Source organism: Gracilinanus agilis, chromosome 2, assembly GCF_016433145.1.
Source record: "Gracilinanus agilis isolate LMUSP501 chromosome 2, AgileGrace, whole genome shotgun sequence".
In the NCBI taxonomy this organism is placed as follows: Eukaryota; Metazoa; Chordata; class Mammalia; order Didelphimorphia; family Didelphidae; genus Gracilinanus; species Gracilinanus agilis.
The window spans coordinates 129,028,181-129,047,479 of NC_058131.1; positions in this window are offsets into that span (position 1 = coordinate 129,028,181).

Sequence of the window (19,299 nt, forward strand, 5' to 3'; positions counted from 1 at the left end):
GCCTTGGAACTAATATATAGTATTGATTTTTTTCCAGTGCAATTCAGTTCATTTCAAAAAACATTAAATTGAGTACATAACAATGTGAGAAGCAGCATGGCCTATGGATAGCCTGACTGGCATTGGAAGGAAAGAAGGAAGGAAGGAAGACCTGGGTTTAAATTCTACCTTTTATATACCTGCTATCTGACCCTGGATAAATCACTTTACCTGTCAATTGTCTGACTGTAAACTTCAGAAAAGATGGTGTCCTGCTTTAGTGGAAGACTTGTGCCACTGTATTGATTCTAAGATGGAAGATAAGGGTTTAAAAAAATTGGAAAAAGAAATATCAGTTTTTATATTGTATTTGAACTTTGAATCTAGCACTATATCCACTTTGCCATCTGGCTGCCTCTGACATGGATAGATACTACAAAAAATGGTTAATCTAAAAATAATATTAAATGTTTTTCTGATAACTATCTCATAAGCTAACTTTTGTGGGCGGTTGCAACCCCATAGTCAGAGACATAGTCAGGCCAATAGAGGGAGTAGTAATAGAAACTATTTTTAAACTTTAAAACCATAAATAGCACAATAAAATCTTATGTTATTCATTGAAAAAATAATATTTGTCCAAAACAGTGGATCAGAACCTTCTTAAAAAGATAATTCAGTTCCTGAACAAATGATATTGTATTTTGCACAAAGAAACATTTAAACAGAAATATCAGAAATGACTTTGTATAGGGTGGTCCTTCCCTAAAAAGTGCATTGTGTGGTCAGTTCTCAAAAATTCCACAAGATGTTTTGCTATGAGAATATAAACCAACCATAGAGGATTTAAATTCATGTAGCACATATGGAAACATGTCTTTAATTCACAGGATCTTGCATGTGTTGAAAACTGGAAGATTTCAGTCTTCCTATTTAAATACAATGTAAATAGAGAGGGTTAAACCCAGATGGGATGTTAGAGATATAGTTTCGTTTGTGAATGAACAAATTGAGATTTTGAAATGTCAGATAACTAGATTGTCTAGAGCCATACAATGAACCAGTGCTTGGACTGAGACTTGAATCCAAGTCCAGATGATATACTTTTCACTATGCTATACTGTCTTCATATCCTGGAGCTATTAGGGAAAGAATACTCTGAACTTTATTCATTAAATTTCACAGTTGGAAGGAGCTTTAAAAATTTAAAAATTTAGACCCATCTCAAAATTTTAAAGATGAGGTTTGACTTGGTAATCTCAAGGATTTCTTTAATCCCTATAAATTCTGTAATTCAATGCACTGGTTATTACAGTTCAATATAGAGATTTTTATCCTCTCCAAATGGACATATTTTTATTATATATAACATCAGAAACAAGTGGAAACAAGGCCAATTGGCTTTTGGTAATTGAGAAGGTGAAGGAATCACAAGTTAAAGGAATATCCTACATATCAAAAGGATCCCTGGTGACAATGTAAATAAATATTAAATAGAGTCAATCAATGATATTGATTAGATTTGAAATTCTTCTCAACTATCCTATAGACAAAGTATTTTTCTATGCATTTCTACATTCAAAAAAGAAAAAAAAGGCAAGAATTCATCCTTTGGAGTTAGGGATCTAACCTAAAAAAAAAGAACAACTTTCAAATCTGAACTTTTCTTAATTAAGTAGTATTTGTCAAATGGGTCCTGAATGTAAATTGCTATTGCCTAAGGAGACTAGGCAGTGCTCTGTAGTTTAGAAAGAAGGAACCTTAAAACAACATGGTAAGGATGATTCTAGGAGGAATATTTAGTAGAAACAGCCTTGTAAAATTTTGAGTCACAAGAATTTAAATTGATGTTGACATCTGAGGATTAGGTGAGTTGGAATATCCCAAAGCAATGAATTTGTAGACAGAATAATTGCATCAAAACCTGGTTATGCAATTTGATATATCTATGTGACCTGGATCAGATAATAACCTCTTAGAACTATAGTTTCAAAAAATCACAGATTTTTTAGTTTGGCATCAGGGATTGTCTAGTCAAACCTGTATCTGGAAAAGACATTCAAGCTACAATACCCATAAATAGTTATAATAACCTTTATTCAAGGGCTTCCAATTAGGAGTAGCCTCTCTCCTTTTGAGGCAGTCCATTCTTTTTTAAATAACTACAACTGTTAAAGAATTCCCCACCAACTTTAAGCCTATATTTGCCTCTTCACAGCTCCAGTCATTTCTCTGACTTTTGCCCTCTGAGGGAGAACAAGACAAATCTCATCCTTTGACATGCCAGGGGAAGAGAAGTGAATAAGAGAGTCTACTACATCCTGGACACTATACTAAGCACTTTACAAAATTTATCTCATTTAGTTGTCCACTATCTAAACACCTGGCGATGGCTAATATATTTCTTCTCTTCTTTTTCCCCATCCCTCACCCACTTTTCTCTTCTATGAGCTAAATATTTCCATTTAATTTAGGTAATCATTATTATGACATAAATTTAAAGTATTTTGTTGTGTTTTTTGTCATCCTTCAAACACTCTCCAGGTTAAAAATGTCTTCTGTAAAATGTGGCACCCATAACAAAATATAGTACTTCAGACGTGACCTAACGGGGGCAGAGGGCAATAGGGCTACCATTTCTTTATTCTTGGACATGACATATCATTTAATGCAGTCTCAAATTACATTGACTTTCTCGGCTGCCACATAACACTTTTGATTCATATTGAGTTTTTGGTATGCTAAAATCACTAGATCTTTCTCAAACTACTGCCTAAATCATGCCTCTACTATTTTCTATTTGCCAAACGACTTTTAAACCTGTGTTAAGCTTTACATTCATTCCTATTAAATTTCATGTTCTTAGAATTTCTCCCTTTTTCTAGGGTATCAAAGTCTTAGGTATTTTGTTGTTAACCATCTCTCCCAGGTACATGTTATTTGCAAGTTTAATAAGAATACTGTTCATACTTTTAGCCAAGGCTGTCCTTATCTGTGAAACAATGTTATTAGACTACATGATTGCTCACGTGCCTTTTAGTTCTAAATCTCATAATCTTATGCTACATAATAATTTCTATACACATTCTACCTCCAACCCCCATACAGAACTGCTAAAACCGAGCTGTCTCACAAAAATAGAAAAAGCATTCCTTGTGTTAAGTAGCAGCTAATCATTGTTAAAAGAAATTTTATTTCACCCTTAGTGAAAGGCAAACCCTCAAAATCTGGATGAGGAAGTTCAAGACTTCATGTAAAATCACTGCAGTCTCCTGAGAGGAGCTCCAAAAGAAGAGTGAGAGAAACCTCTCATCATGACTGCATGTCAATTCTATTAAGCATGACATAATCTTCTTTTTCTTTTTTGATATTTTCCCCCAAACATTTTGAAAACATGTAGTGGTGTTTTATGTTTGGAGGAAAAAATTAAAATCAATGTGATAAAGTAGCAGCAGTTTTCATACATGTTCAATGAATTGTGCAACTTTACTCTGACTGGCATAGCATCCATTCATTAACAAATTTACCCATTCTGAGAAAAAAAAGGATATTATATTTTTCTCCAAAATCAGAAACTCATTTGGTTTCAGGTCCTCAATTAAATATGTGTGGCTGGCTCATGTCTATAATATGAAAGAATATGAATTAAGGTCTTTTATACCTTATTTACAGTCTAAGATAATCGTTTGTTTATGTAATATACAATGACTTCACAGCATAATTGGTGTACATAAAGCAATTATAATGCACTTAAATTGCAGTCATGAGAGTTGGGAAACAGGCTTAGGCAATGATTTTCTATATTAATACATGAAATCAAAGCATATGGTCTTACACAAGTCAAATCACTACCTTTCCCAATAGAAGCATAAATGTAACTTTGATCGACTAATATTTAAATTGTTTTTTCTTAGTGAGGATATTAGCCAGTGCTTTATATTTAATAGTTATCCAAGTTGAACATCAACATATGACCAGATAAATCCAAAATAACAAAGAGATTAGACTTCTATATATTAAATGGATAATATCAGCATGAGCTAAGTATCCTGATGCGAGACTTTGGCTAGTTAAACATGGTATTTCCAATTTCCTAAATATATTTTGTATATCGGGCAATTTAAATAGGTAATAGTAAAATTAACTAGCTTTTAAAACTTTTATGCAGTTAGCCATACCATTGCAGAGTAGCAGAATCTTAGAACATTCAGAAGATATAATCAGGCACTTTTTAGATGAAGAAATCAAAGTTATTGATATTTATATGAAAAATGCTCCAAAATCACTATTGATTAAAGAAATCCACATGAAAACAGCTCTGAGGTACCACCTCACACCTGTCAGAGTAGTTAATGTGACAGAAAAGGTAAATGATACATGTTGGAAGGAATGAAGGAAAATTAGGACACTAATGCACTGTTGGAGACGTTGTGAATTGATTCAACCATTCTTGAGAGCAATTTGGAACCATGTCTAAAAAGCTATAAAATTATACATCCCCTTTGACCCAGCACCAGCTATGTCTCAAGTAAATCTTACTTTAAAATATATTAAACATTAGATTTATTTAATTTTTTAAAAATTTAAATCTAAATTAAATTAAGTTAAATTAAATTAAATTTTAATTTTAATTAATTAAAACACATTAATTAAACATTAAAAAGAAAGAAAGGGGAAAGGACCTATTTGAACAAAATTATTTATAGTAGCACTTTCTGTTGTAGCAAAGAACTGGAAATTGAGGAGAATATCTTCATAGGGAGAATGACTGAATAAGTTTTGGTATTTGATTGTAACAGAATACCATCATGCTTTAAGAAATGATAAGCAGGAAGATTTTAGAAAAATCTGAAAAGACTTATGTGAATTAATGCAAAGTGAAATGAGGAGAACCAGAAAATCATTATACACAGAAAAACAATATTTTACAGTAATCAATTGTGAATGATAGCTATTATTAATAGTACAATGATCCAAGACAGCTCCTGAGGTTTCATGATAAAACCAGAGAACGAACCTATGAGGAGTCTCAATGCAGATGAAAATATGCCTTTTTTGCTTCATTTTCTTCAAGAGTTTTTTTTTTCTTTCAGTAATATATATCTTCTTCTACAACATGATGAAAACGGAAATCTGTATTACAGGATAGCACTTCTATAATCTGTGTCAAATTGCTTACCATCTCAGGGAAAGGAGTGAAGGAGGGAAAGAATTTTGAACTCAAAATGTATGTGAGAAAACAAATGTCCCAAATTGCTTTTACATTGTGGAATTTATATTGTAGACTTGTGGAAAAAAATTAATATTCCTGAAAAGAATCTTTGGATACAACTTTGGAAGTTAAGACTTGAAAATCAATGTTATTCTACTGATGAGTCTAAATCGGGTGGCATTTACATTGATATTAATAAGTTTTAAATTCTCCTTGAAGTTTTCCTGTGTCCAATTTGGGAATGTGATCATTCTGAAAGTGCACATCTCACCTGGTCATGTATTGGTCCATCTGAAGTATGTAGGAGAGAGAGAGAGAGAGAGAGAGAGACAGAGAGAGAGAGAGAGACAGAGAGAGAGAGAGAGACAGAGACAGAGACAGAGACAGAGACAGACAGAGACAGAGACAGAGACAGAGACAGACAGAGACAGAGACAGACAGACAGAGACAGACAGACAGACAGACAGACAGACAGACAGACAGACAGAGACAGGAGTCAGAAAGACAGACAGACAGACAGGCAGGCAGGCAGGCAGGCAGGCAGGCAGAGGGGAAAGGGAGGGAGGAAGGAAGACAGAGAGAGAGAGGGAGGGAAGGAGTGATGGAGGGAGACAGACAGACAGGCAACAGATAGAAGGAGGGAAAAGGGGGAAGGAGGAAGGGAGGAAGGTGGGGAAGGAAGGGAGTGAGGGAAAATGGGAGAGAGATAATCTAGGATCTTTATTTCAACCACTGAAAAATGTCTTGTAATAGAAATGTAAACTAGGCTTATCATTATGTAAACTGTGGTTTCAGAATGCATTAAATCTTCCTTACCATGTCCAAGCTATGAAAGAATTCTTAAATGGTTTATTTGATAATCCATTTATTTACTTCTAGGTAATATTTTTTGTTCTTGTTGAAATATCCTGGTGGTCTCATGATGGTAAGAGTGATTAAAAATTTCTGCCCAGGATATGGGTGGAAAGGAATACCTCAGCTACTGAGTATCAATTTGAGTAAAATCAAAAGGTTCCCCCAAGGGAAGCTCAGAAAATATAGTTCAGGTAAGGAAGAGGCTAAGCTTGATAGGTGATGGCATACTTGAAGTCCCTCCTGAAAGGATCCATGGGAAATAATTTCTATTCACTGCACTATCTTAAAAGTCCAGAACTTTTAACAATATTCCTAAAAGTCCTAAAAATTCCTTTCATAAGACTGAAAATTAATTCACTATTAATCATTGTTCTAGTCCCAGAGACATATTTTGCAGCCCCCTGCAAGAGTGGAAGAACTTGGGGTAGCTGGGTAGCTCAGTGGACTTAGAATCATGTATGAGGACCTCCCTGCTGAGGAAAACAGATTCTTGTACACTCTCTATTTTTGAATTATAGAAACATACAGACTTCAAAGCATACTTGGTATAAGATCTATGGGACTATGTAGTAGTATTCAAGTCCCATCGAGCTAAATTTGGATTTATTATTTTTTATATTCGCTTTTTGGAAAAATCTTTGGTTTCATTGGTGTACGTATCCCATTCACAGACACATTACAGTCTTAACATGTTAACTGATAGCCTTTATGAATTACTGTGACCAATGACCTTGGGCAAGTCATTTAACCAAAATTTTATAGGCCTCCCCACTCTTCTGCCTTGGAACCAATATACAGTATTGATTCTAAGATGGAAGGTAAGAGTTTTTAATGAAATATTAAAAAAAAAAGAATAGAAGAGCCATGAGATGCTCTCTTGGCCATTAGTACGAATAAGGAAACTGAACAGAGATTGAACCTTGTTCTTCTGGCTCAGTATAAGATAAAAGAGCAAGAGAAAGAGAAAGAATTTTGAAGATTCATGTCCTGAAGACCCACAGTCATTTCATAAGCTATAAAGTCTATTCACAAACATCGAATAAAATTTGCCTCTTGTGTGACCAAATAGAAGCCTTCCTTGATAGAGTGAATTCAGTTCAGTTTATATTAATCTCAATTTCTATCCAAGTATAATCTTGGGATTAGAATTCTACCTGACTGAAATTTAAACTGATCAAACCTCAAATGCCAAATATAATATTCAGGGGAGAGGGATGGCACACCTGAAGTGCCCAAAGGCTTTAATCCTGGATCCTTTCCCCACTGTGTCAATAGCAGCTATGAAAAAAAAACATGTTCTGGAACAACTGGCAGCACTTCCCAGCTTCCAGCTGAGCTGCACAGTTTAGTTTACTAAGCCCACATGGCCACTTCTGGGAACTGGCAAAGGGTGAGACTGGTTTTTTGAAAAGCTAGAAATGTATCCTGATGTATTCTGAATTAGATTAAGCTGAGTCAACCCTCAAAGAAGGAAGAATATGGGACAGAATATATATATGGAGTAAATGAGGATACAATAGAAATCTGGAATAGAATTTAGATATATCAACTTGCATGTACTCTTCACCCATTGCTTCAGTGGTTCCCAGACTTTTTTGCCCTACCACCCCCTTTCCAGAAAAAAAATATTACTTAGCCCCCTGGAAATTAATTTTTAAAAATTTTAATAGCAATTAATAGGAAAGATAAATGCACCTGTGGCCATCAGCGCCTCACTGGATCGCTGCAGCACCCACCAGGGGGCGGTGGCACCCACTTTGGGAATCACTGCTTTAGATAGGAAGAGGACAATGGAAATAAACTTCGCTGAAAAAAAAAAAACCCACCAGAAAAGAGCTAGATTATATCCCCAGTGTGACATTTGCTGTAGTGGAGTGTAGACACTCTGTGCACTATAGATAACAATTCTACCTATATTAATTCACCTATGTTGGATCATTAAATACAGTTATATATTACAATTATACATTTTTGTTATTTAAACTATAAATGTTATGAAATTATGTTTTGTTTTTTTCTCGAAGTGATACACCACCCGAGTTATTCTCGGGTTTTTAGCGAATTTTGACACACTAAGTTCAAAAGTTTGCCCATCACTGCTCCAGGCAATTTTAACTGTTCCATTCCTCCAAGCACTAAACAATTCTCTCCCTTGCATTTAATGTTCTCATTACACAGTCCATACGATGACATACATATCAGAAAGTTTCAGTACACACATGCTGCCCCCCTCCCCATCCCGCTTTCTGTTATCTGACTCTGTAAGCCCTAGCAATGAACCGCTACCAAATTCAACTGATTCCACGGTTGTCATACTATGGGATCTTTAGAGAATTTGGCCAGAGAGCTCTCTACAGCACTTTCTGTCTCTGTGCTCTCCATCCTCAAATTGTAGATCATGAGAGGGTCTGGCAGGCTGAACTCCATCACACACACACACACACACACACACACACACACACACACACACACACAGCTCTACTCAAAAAAGAAGTATTTAATGAATATCTTCAAACACTTGGAATACTAGGAAATTGCTAGTTTCGTAGGAATAAACCTATTAATAACAACAGTATAGCAATGTAAGGTTTGCACAGTTCCTGGCTAATATTATTTCATTTTATCTTCACAGTAACTCTGGAAGGTAGGTGCTGTTTTCATTGTCTCTTCAGATTCCTCTTTTTTTTCTCTTCACAGAAAACTGAGGCTGAGCAAGGGAAAGAGGTTATATAATAAAATTGCAGAAGTGGACATGTGGGCTAAATAAATAAATGGTACAGCCATTTAGAAGAAACTGAGGATGTTCTGCCAGATGTTCCAGTACATATTGTTTCATTGCTGGTATTGAACACAAGGGGGAAAGGATCCAGAATTAAACCCTGTACGCATTTCAGATGTGTGTTTTTTTTTCCTTTACTATATTTGGCATTTTAGGTTTGATTAATTTAAATTTTAAAGTAATGTGGAATGCTGGTTCCAAGTTTATAGTTGGCTTGAATGAGGAGGAATATAAAATTCAACTAATTTGCCCAGGATGATATCTAGAGATGGATTTGAACTCAGGTCTTCCTGACTCTAGCTTGAACACTTATCTACTGGGCCACCTTAAATAAGTCTAGAATCTTCAACAATAATTCTAAATATCCTATAAATATGAGAAGATGGATATTCATTAATGATTGATAACTATTCTAGTCCCAGTGAGGGATACCATGCAGTTTCCTGATAAGAGTCAAAGAACCATGAGGGGTGATTTGGGCCACTAGTAATAGAGGAGACGGCAAGATAGAGGAGTCTTTCTCTTTTGGCTCTGGAAGAGAAGACAACATATAGATCAGAAAGTTTCAGTACACACATGCTGCCCTCCTCCCCATCCCATTTTCTGTTATCTGAACACCAGACACTCATGTGTTAAAGCCATTACTATTGCTTTTCTCAGAGTAATTTAAGTAAATTTATATTCATCCTAATTTTTATCCAATTCTAATCTTGTGAAAAATTGATATTATTCTATACCCCCCTTTTGGCCCCCAAACAGCCATTTGATTTTAAGGCAAAAAATAATGTTTATTCTTAGACTGAAGACTGGCATTTCCATCCAGGCTGAGGCAGAGTAGAGACAAGTTCTCTTAGTGAAATAATTAAATAAGTTAGCTAGAGCCATGTGGAAGAACACCACAGTGCACTAAGTGGCCATTCTAAATGTCTTGGGGTCATTCCTGGCATTCAGGAGACCCACCTCTTGTCTTCACTGAAGTCTTTATCCTCCATTCAGTGATACTTGAGAAAAGGACAACACAAAGAGCATAAATTGTTGGAGGGCACAGGAAGATGTTCTCTTTTTCCTGGAACCATAGACTTGGGAGGCTTGCTGTCTGGCCCACAGGGGAGGCAGCCAAAAGAACTAGTGGGTCACACTTGTACTTTTCTCTTTCTTTCTCTGGCCTGATTTTTGCTATTTAATAATGAATTATAAAATTAAGATACAGTCTCCAGAGAATTTTAATTATAACATTAGAACCAGAAATCCATATTACTTTAAAATTTAAATCAGTCCTACCTAAAATGACAAATATAATATTAAAGAAAGAGGGATGGTACATCTAAAATGCCTACAAGGCTTAATCCTAGATCCTTTCTCCCCTGGGTTCAGTATTAGCAATGAAGCATCATGTACTGGAACATCTGGCAGAATACACCCAACTCCTCCTATAGTCAGGCTGTACCGTTTACTTTATTTAGCTCACATGTCCGCTTCTGTAAGCCAGCAAAGGAGCATAGGAAATATAAAATAGTTCTTTGCTAGTGGTTGATATGTATCATCTAGTCCTAGGGCCATTCATTAAATAAAAGACTCAGAAGCTTTGGATTGGAGTCTCAGCACCACCTCATACCATGGGGACTTACCTTAGCACTGTTGGGGGAGTTGTAAAATGATTCAATCATTCTGAAGAACAATTTGGACCAATGTCCAAAGGGCTATGAAAGGGTACATAGCCTTTTAGTCAGCAATACTATTACTTGCTTTGCATCCCTAGGAGATAAAAAACAAAAATAAGAAGGACCTATAAATACAAAAATATTTAAAGCACTTCTTTTTGTAGAGGCAAAGATTTGGAAAGTGAGAGGATGCCCATTTATTGGGGAATGGCTAAGTAAGTTATAGCATATGATTATAAATACTATGTGCTTTAAGAAATGATAAGCAGGAAGAGCTCAGAAAAATCTGGAAAGACATGAACTGAAACAGAGTAAAATAAGCAGAACCAGGAGAACATTATACACAGTGACAAGAATACCGAACAATGAACAACTGTGAATAACTTAGCTAATTTCAGCAATACAATGATCGAAAACTATCCCAAAGGACGTGTGATAAAAATGCCATCTGCTTCTAGAGAAAAAGAACTGATAGAGTCTGAATCTAAACCAAAGAAAATGTTTTCATTTTCGTTATTAATTTTCTCATTTGTTTCCTTCCAAGAAAGGATTAATATGTAAAAATATTTTATTGATTGCATATATAAAATCTGTATGAGATTGTTTACTATCTTAATGGTGGGTTGGTGGAGGTTTGGGACAATAGAGAAGGCAGGAGGGAGAGAAATTTGAGTCTCAGTATTCTTTGGAAAATGTTGGAAACTTTACATGTAATTCAGAGGAAAATTAAAATTAAAAAAAATGAGGAAAGCCAAAGATTTTTACATCACATAGAAATTTCATGCCTTTGTTTCTATGAGAAAAGAATCAGGAGATTCCCAATATGGGGGTTACTGAATAATATTATGAATAATGAAATTAATTATATTTTATTGGGAGTGACTTATTGATTCAAGAATTTGATGTTTGTGTAGAATCAAACAACTGCATTATTAAAGCTAGAAATCAGTTAATTCAAAGCTAAAAGAATAAATATTAGAAAAAAATTGATTTATAATTAAAATAATTCTATCCTTATTTATTTAAACAGGATAAAAAAGGATTTGAAGGAAAAAAAGCACATAGGTATATCCTAGGATTATTTTGTCCAGAAATTTAATATGCAAAGCAATGACCATAACAAGGTAGAAATAGAAACACCATAGCAAACACTTGCTTTACCTGCCAAGTGTAGAGATATGGCAGACACAACATTGGATTAGAATAGAGTTATTGGTAGGGAAGCAAAGCCAAGATGAAGTAGATCTCCTTTCTCCTCTCCAGGCTCATCCAGACAGAACTAGAGAATGCACCAGAATCTTGACAGGGGAATCCAAGGAAAAAACATCATAATGAGTTGTTTTCCCCATGACATAAGGAGAAGATGTCCTAGATGCAATATTTCTATAGGGTCCATGAACAGGTGCTAACTGGAAACTCTATCTCACCATCTAATTGCAGGTCAAAGAATCAGGGCAGATTTAGGAAGGGACAATACCTCACTGGGATATTACAGGATGAGGATTAGTAATGGACTATGTAGCCAGAGATAAATAGATTTAGCTTTAAAAATGTTTGACAGAAGGTTCAAATAGGCAAAGTTATCCCAGATGAATTTGGAAGAAGAAAAGATAAAAATGGAAGGAAAATGACAGACAGAAAGAAAAAAAAGGAAAAGATCTGCAAATATTTTTGAATAAAATTGTTTTCAAACCAACACATTTAGAATCCAGTATCACTGTCCAAATGGCATTAGAAAGGAGGTAGAAATGGAACTAGAGAGAGACCAAAGATGGGAAAAGCAGCTACATTAGACCAAGTTTTTGTGGACATAGAGATCCATGTGAGTGACAAGATAGTTATGAGTACATTGAGGTTTTGATTTCCAATAAATCAAAAAGAGAAGATTTTAAAGACAAGGGAAAAAAGTCTTGGACCTCAATATCAAAAAAAGAGACTGAGGGAACATTAATAACTACTGACCTATATGCCAATACTCATATATATGATATTTTATGAAAATAATCTACATATACATCAAGATTATCATTAATAATGGTATTAGAAAGGAACATCCCAGCCTTCATAAGGTCTGTTCCATAGCAGATCACATCCTTACCATCAAAAATTTGAACAAAAATTGTAGAGAACTCAAGATCCAACTGTGCTGATTGTAGGATTAATTAAAAAGCATCTGAGCAAAACACTATGTAAAAGAATCTCTTCCAAACAGGTATTTCCTATGTAAAGATTATTCAAAATTTCTTGGAAAAAAAATAGAGATAATCTTGCCTGAATATCCTTATTTATCAGTATATATCTCTTAGACACAGCAAATAGTGTGAAAATTTGCAAAACTCTTTTAATGATCCCAAACTTCTCACCAAAAAGAACCATTAAGAAAATAACACCAATATACTACTGATGGTGTTGTATGGTTGAGTCATGGAACAGTATAGCTTCTGAAGAATTTAAGCTGTGTATGACTCAAAAATCTATGGGGAAAAGAGTTGTGAGTCGCCTGTAATGTATAATAAAAACTTTTTTAAACAATGAAAGAGGAGGTAAGGCAACATGCCTGTGTTGTTTAATGTCTATTATGTACTAAGCATTTTTCAAATATTATCTCATTCGATCTTCCCAATAACCCTGTGAAGTAGATACTATTATGATCTTCATTTTATATTTGAGGAAGCTGAGGAAGACATGAGTTCAGTTTGCCCAGGGTCACCCAGCTAGTGAGTGTTTGAGGCTAAACTTGAATTCACATCTTCCTGACATCATTTAGCTGCCTCAAAATGGCAGAAAAAATACTGGTGCCACGCCATTAAGTAGGCACTTAATAAGTGTTCATAGATTGAAGCAAAGAATGTCATCAAAAAAATGCATGATGAAAAAAAGAAAATAATCTGTTTGCAGGACGAGAATGATGAAATAACTAATGGATTCCACTTGATATCTTCACAATATCAAGAAAAGGTCTGGAAGATGGCTGGCATATTGGGTGGATTATGATAGGATCTGGAAAAGAGTCACATAAACTGGTCAGGCCTGGATTGTGTTTTGCAGCCCTTGAGGGAACTTCCACATTAATGAGATTATAAATATACCTGAATATTGGCTATTTATCCATAGAGTATTTTAAATGTCACTTTTAATCATAGGAAATCAATCAGTGCTGTTGTTTTCATTTTCTGTCCCCATACGCACTGTTATTTCACTATTTCTATATTTTTGAGAACCCTTCTCACGACAAGATTTTTAATATGTAGCAAAGTTCTGCATTTTCATAAGTCTCTTGATTATATCTCTAACTATTCACAAAGCCCAGCTGGCCACATTACCAGAGGCAGCTCAAACAGCTTTCCAAGCTGTTTTATGAAGAAAAATCTCATGCCATAGATTTTCTTTTATTCTTTTTCCCCATCACAGTGTTGGCACATGTATTACTTCTGGATAATTTCTCATTCTTTGGCCAAAACGTCATCCAGCATCCAGGAAAACCATGGTTCTTGGTTTGTGACTCTAATCCTATTTTCTTTACATTACATAATTTGTCATTTCTGTTGACAGGGCTACTAGACACTGTTGCTTTAAGAAATTTAATTCTACTGCTTTGAATCTCCTGTACCTACTGGGATGGTTCGCAGCAATATGTAGGCTGTAAGCGGTGCCTTAAATATCCTTTCTTGAGAGGGAGGATATGCAAAGAAAGTGTGATGTTGTTTTCAGAAAATCATTAAGAGAGAGAAAGAACTTATACGTAAAATATGATTTACTCTATTATTACCAGAGGTAAAAATCTAGGGATTGCTCGGAAGTGAAATACAATGTTTATTATTAAAAGCAGATTTTGGAGGGGCAGAATCTTTAAGAAAAAGTAAGATCACTAAAAACTAAAGTAGATGTTGGGAGGATGAGGAAGGGATACTACACACTCTAAGCTCTACCACTCTCAAGTTCTATAACTATTGGAAATATAATTTAACCCTTTTGTTAGCCTCTTTGACTCAATTTCCTCATCTGCAAAATCTAGATCATAGGATCCTTCCCAGGTCCTCTTCCAATGTCTCACTATAGGGTGGAAGTTACCGTGGGTCCTAGGAGATAATGTCAGTAAAGTTCAAGCTTTGGCAGGCCCTGAAGTTTCCAAGTTCAGGCCCAGAGATGGAGCAGCTGGAACCTTAGGACCAACTAAGCAAAGCTTGAAGAGGTTTCTTACAGGCAGATCGAACTGTGGGCCACAGAAACTTTCAAAGGCCATTTGCTAAATCATTGAAGAGAATGCAAACTATTTTGGTAGAGGGAGTATTCATATACAGGAAATCCCAGATTCTTAAAATATAATCATACTTAACATGATCTTACCTTAATATTACAGAATTTCATTGGTATAAATATTTCTTATATCAAAGTAGAACTAAACTTTTCCATAACTTAGACTATATAAGACTATGAATCCTATGCTGGCCAGAAGAATCACTGTCTTACAGCCAACATACAACATCTCCAATTTTTTACTGTTTCATATAATTATTGTTAGAAAAACATTTTATAAATCACAAAGTATTGTAAAGTGCATTTTATCACTATTACTTCATTAAAAGCTTTTGGTGGCACTGTTTGAATAAAGGGAGATTGGCAAGCACAATTTATTTGACTTTTTAAAAGCTTTTGATAATATCCACCATGATTTGAGTTGGTTGTCATTGGATTGAAGGAATTGTTTAGTTGTGGAAAGGAAACCAGATTATAGACTGAAAATAAAAGATTGAGATAAATGTGATGTGCTGCTAATGTACTATCCTGACCAAAAATAACAAGAAAATGCTAAGTTTTCTCGGAAGAATACTAGAAACAAAACAGAAAATATTTCCAACCCTTTAATAAAACTAGAGTAAGTCATTAGCTGTGTTACCATAGAAAATTGGCATGAGAGTTCTGAAGGATGCCCATAGATTTATTAGTATAATTTAAAGGGATTCCAATATTAAGAGAAAAATGACTTATTCAGGTTATAGAGTCATGAAGGCCATTGAGAAGGGCTAAATCCTAGAATTAGAATGAAGATATGAAAAAGATAGTTATGGAAGCAGCTAGGTGACTCAGTGGACAGAGAGATGGGAGGTTTAAATCTGGCCTCAGATACTTCATGGCTATGTGACCCTGGGCAAATCACTTGACCTCCATTGCCTGGCCCTTTCTGCTCTTCTCCCTCAGAACCAATATTTAGTACTGATTCTAAGGCAGAAAGTAGGAGTTTAAAAGAAATAGTTCTGAGGCAAGCACAAGTACTGACCTACTTTAGAGGATGAAGTAACAGCAGTAACAACAAAATGTAGATTGACAGTGTTTCAAAGTTTCCAAAATTTTGTGATAAAAAGGTACTTTGAACTCCTCTAGAATGTGGATTGTCTTTGGCCTTTCTTTGTATTCCCCGTGCTTTTCCTAGTTCCTGGTATATAATAGGAGCTTAATAAATGTTTATTGACTGACTATGGAATTCATTATCCCAAAACACAGCAAGGCTAATAATACAAAAGGGTTCAAGACAGGTTTAGATTAATTAGTTAGTGGAAAAGAAATCCATTATTAGGTGACATATGTGATGCTTGGGAAATAGTTCTAATACTTTGTGGCAATATCATGAAACGTATTCCAGAAAATATTTCTTGGTGCCATAAGCAGAGCTCAGGGACGGACTGACCATTGCTCTAACTCAGTATGAAGTTTCTTGTGTATGTGAATGTTATCTTTCTATCCTTTTCTGATGGTACACAATATTTGTTCAACATCCTGCCCAAGGCCACTGGATTAACAATGGGGTCAATAGGGTTGTAAAGTCTGTTCTTAGAAATTGGTTCAATTTTGTTCAAATTGTAAAGTCTGCCCTTAGAAATTGGTTCAATTTTCTCCACCTCCAGACCAGTCCTTGAATGAAGTCACAACCCATAAATAACTGACTTAGTATCTCAATGAGAGTTAAGATATCCCCCAATATCTGGCTTTGATTTCCCCTTTTGGGGATTTAAACTTAAATTTTTGGATTTGTATCTTAAAATCAGACAAGTTTCATATGAACTTGTTTTATTGCTTCAGTGCATGAGAAGGTTAACTTGCCCTGGATATAAAAGTTAGAGCAAAGCCACAAAATTTGGGCTTAAAAATTAGTGCCAAGCCACCAGCAATATAAAACACCTAGGACCAATGCCAATGAACAAGCATAATACTTATAACGTGTTTAGATGGAAGGTGTATATTCCCTTGCTTCTTTTCACCATTTTATCTGCTTAATTAATTTAGAATAAAATTTGTTCAGCCCTAGTGTTGATCTTAAGGATTCCTTCCAGTTTGGACCCATATTTTGATAACATAGTGCGCATGTTTGTCTGTTAACAGTTCCCTGTGTACGTATTACTGCCACCAACAAGGCAAACAAACCACCTGAGGGAAAGACAGGCGATAGCAAATGCCAGGTGGGTCACACCACCCTTTCCTCTCAGCCACTGACTCTCCTCAGACTCTGGTGGAGAAAGTCAAAGCTTCTGAGTCCAAAAAGCTTCTGAGTCCAAAAGTTCTTTGAATGACCTCAGACCACTAGTCTTGTTTCTAGCTCAATGCTCATATCCACTGTCACAGGGAACACCTGTGGAGGAAGGGGATATATCTAAGGCTCTCACTACCCAGGCTGACTTTGATTGATGCAAAAGTGATGCAGGAGCCCCAGGAATTGCAGGTGTCCTGTTTCCTGCCTTGCTGCACCTGGGTGCAACACTCATGGGGCTATAACCAAGAATTTGCTCTACAGACTTCCTTTCCTCAGCAGCCACAGCTACTGAAAATCCACTAGTAAAGTCCTTAGTCATGTCATCTGGTTTAATATTAGAAATATTTTTTTATCCATGGGAATGGCCCAAGTTTTATCCATGGGAATGGCATAAAAATATGCATCATAATTTTCTTTTCCGTTCTGCCCTCAGGTCTACTTGACCTTTTCATCTGACTCGTAGCTGAAACCATGGATTGTCTCCCCCAATTTGGAAATTTGGGAGTCCTTGAACTAATTTTGAGGTCCCTGGTCTAAACTTCCTGTGGACATTTAGATCTCTTTCAAACTACATTTCCCATGATTCCTCTTGTGTAATCAGGTGGGCCGGAAGTGTAATAACATAAATAGGAGAATAAAGACTGAAGACAGGATTGGTACTTCCTCTTCTTTGTAATTGTGGAGCAGGAACGAGGATGGGAGGAACAGGTAAATGGTGGGTCCCTTGAAAATAACTCAACAGGTGCATGGCTTCATTTTTCTAAATGGATTTCAATAAACCCTTTGAAACCATGATATTTTTTATTTTATCACTCTATATTAATTTTATTTCTTACAAATTATAATTGATAGAGGGTCATTCCTGGAGTCAGGAAGAACATGAGTTCAAATCCAGCCTCAGACACTAACTATGCCCTGGGCAAGTCGCTTAAACTTGGGCTACCTCAGTTTCCTTATCTATAAAATGAACTGGAGAAGGAAATGGCAAAACAAGCCAGTATCTTTGCCAAGAAAACAGATTAGAAAGGATTGAAATGACTGAACAACAAATTATAACATAAACTCCTTGAGACTAGAGTCTATCTTGATTTTCTACTAATAACCTCAGTGCTTTGTACATACTAAGCACTTACTAAATGTTTTCTCATCTATGCATTCATGATTTTTCATTCCCTCCTTCCCTCATTAAATTGTAAATTTGTGGGGTCAGCAACCATTTCTTATTCATCCTAAAATCTTTCCTAGTGCCCAATATAGTACGTTATCTACACAAGGTGCCTAATAATCTATGGATGAAATATTTTGTCACTACAAAAAGTTTGCATATAAATATATATACATATATATTTTTGATTGGTTCCTTTCTATCAACCCAAACAACCTAAATAGTACTGTGTAACTGTTGAATACACAGAGATCATAATTAACACTTAGGCTCCTTCATGTTGTCTAATCCCTCATGCCATTGGACATCTCTTTAGAACTGTTATTTCATATGTAGTTTCAGTATTCAGGAAACTTTTTTTCCCCAACTTATGTACTTTTCCTCTCAGTAGGGTGTACGACCATTGGGTGGCAAACAGCGGGTATCTTGATTCCTATCATTGTTCAGTCCAAACTAAGTGATTCATTTATTATCTCAAATCCATAGTAAATCCACGATTTTTCCTTTTTCACACTAGTAAGATAGGAGGCAGTGAATCATGGAGGAGAGCTGGAAGCCAGGGCTAGGATAGCCAAGGTAAGGCTTTTAATAGTAATAAATGTGAATTATTAAAGTTGGAGTTGAAAGGTAATAGCCCTTCAAGGGAATGATTCAGACCCAAGTGATATATTGAAGTTGGGAATCAAGGTGTAATTGTGGGTTTGATATTTGAACAGCTTTCAGGGGCTAGGGCCCAGGCAGAACCTCATGGTCCAGAAAGAGTGGTGATAAAAAAACTAAGTAATCATTAATGGAATCAGGGAGCAAATAGAGTGGAGCTGGGGACTCACAGGGTCAAACATTTAGACATAGAAGGGATCTTAGTTGTGTGTCATTGATTCCAACCTCCTCATTTTAAAGATGAGGAAACTAAGGAATAAAACAATAAATCGACTTGCCTGGCTAATAAGTGTCTGAGAGAGGATTTGAACTTGGGTCTTCTTGACTCCTGGTTCAATGTTTTTTCACTCTGCCACCTATCTACAAGTACTAAACAGTTAACCAAGGCAAAGATGGTCTTCAGAAGAGAAGTAAACCCAATGCACCAGAGTTAAAGAACTTTGAAAGTGACTCAAATCCTGT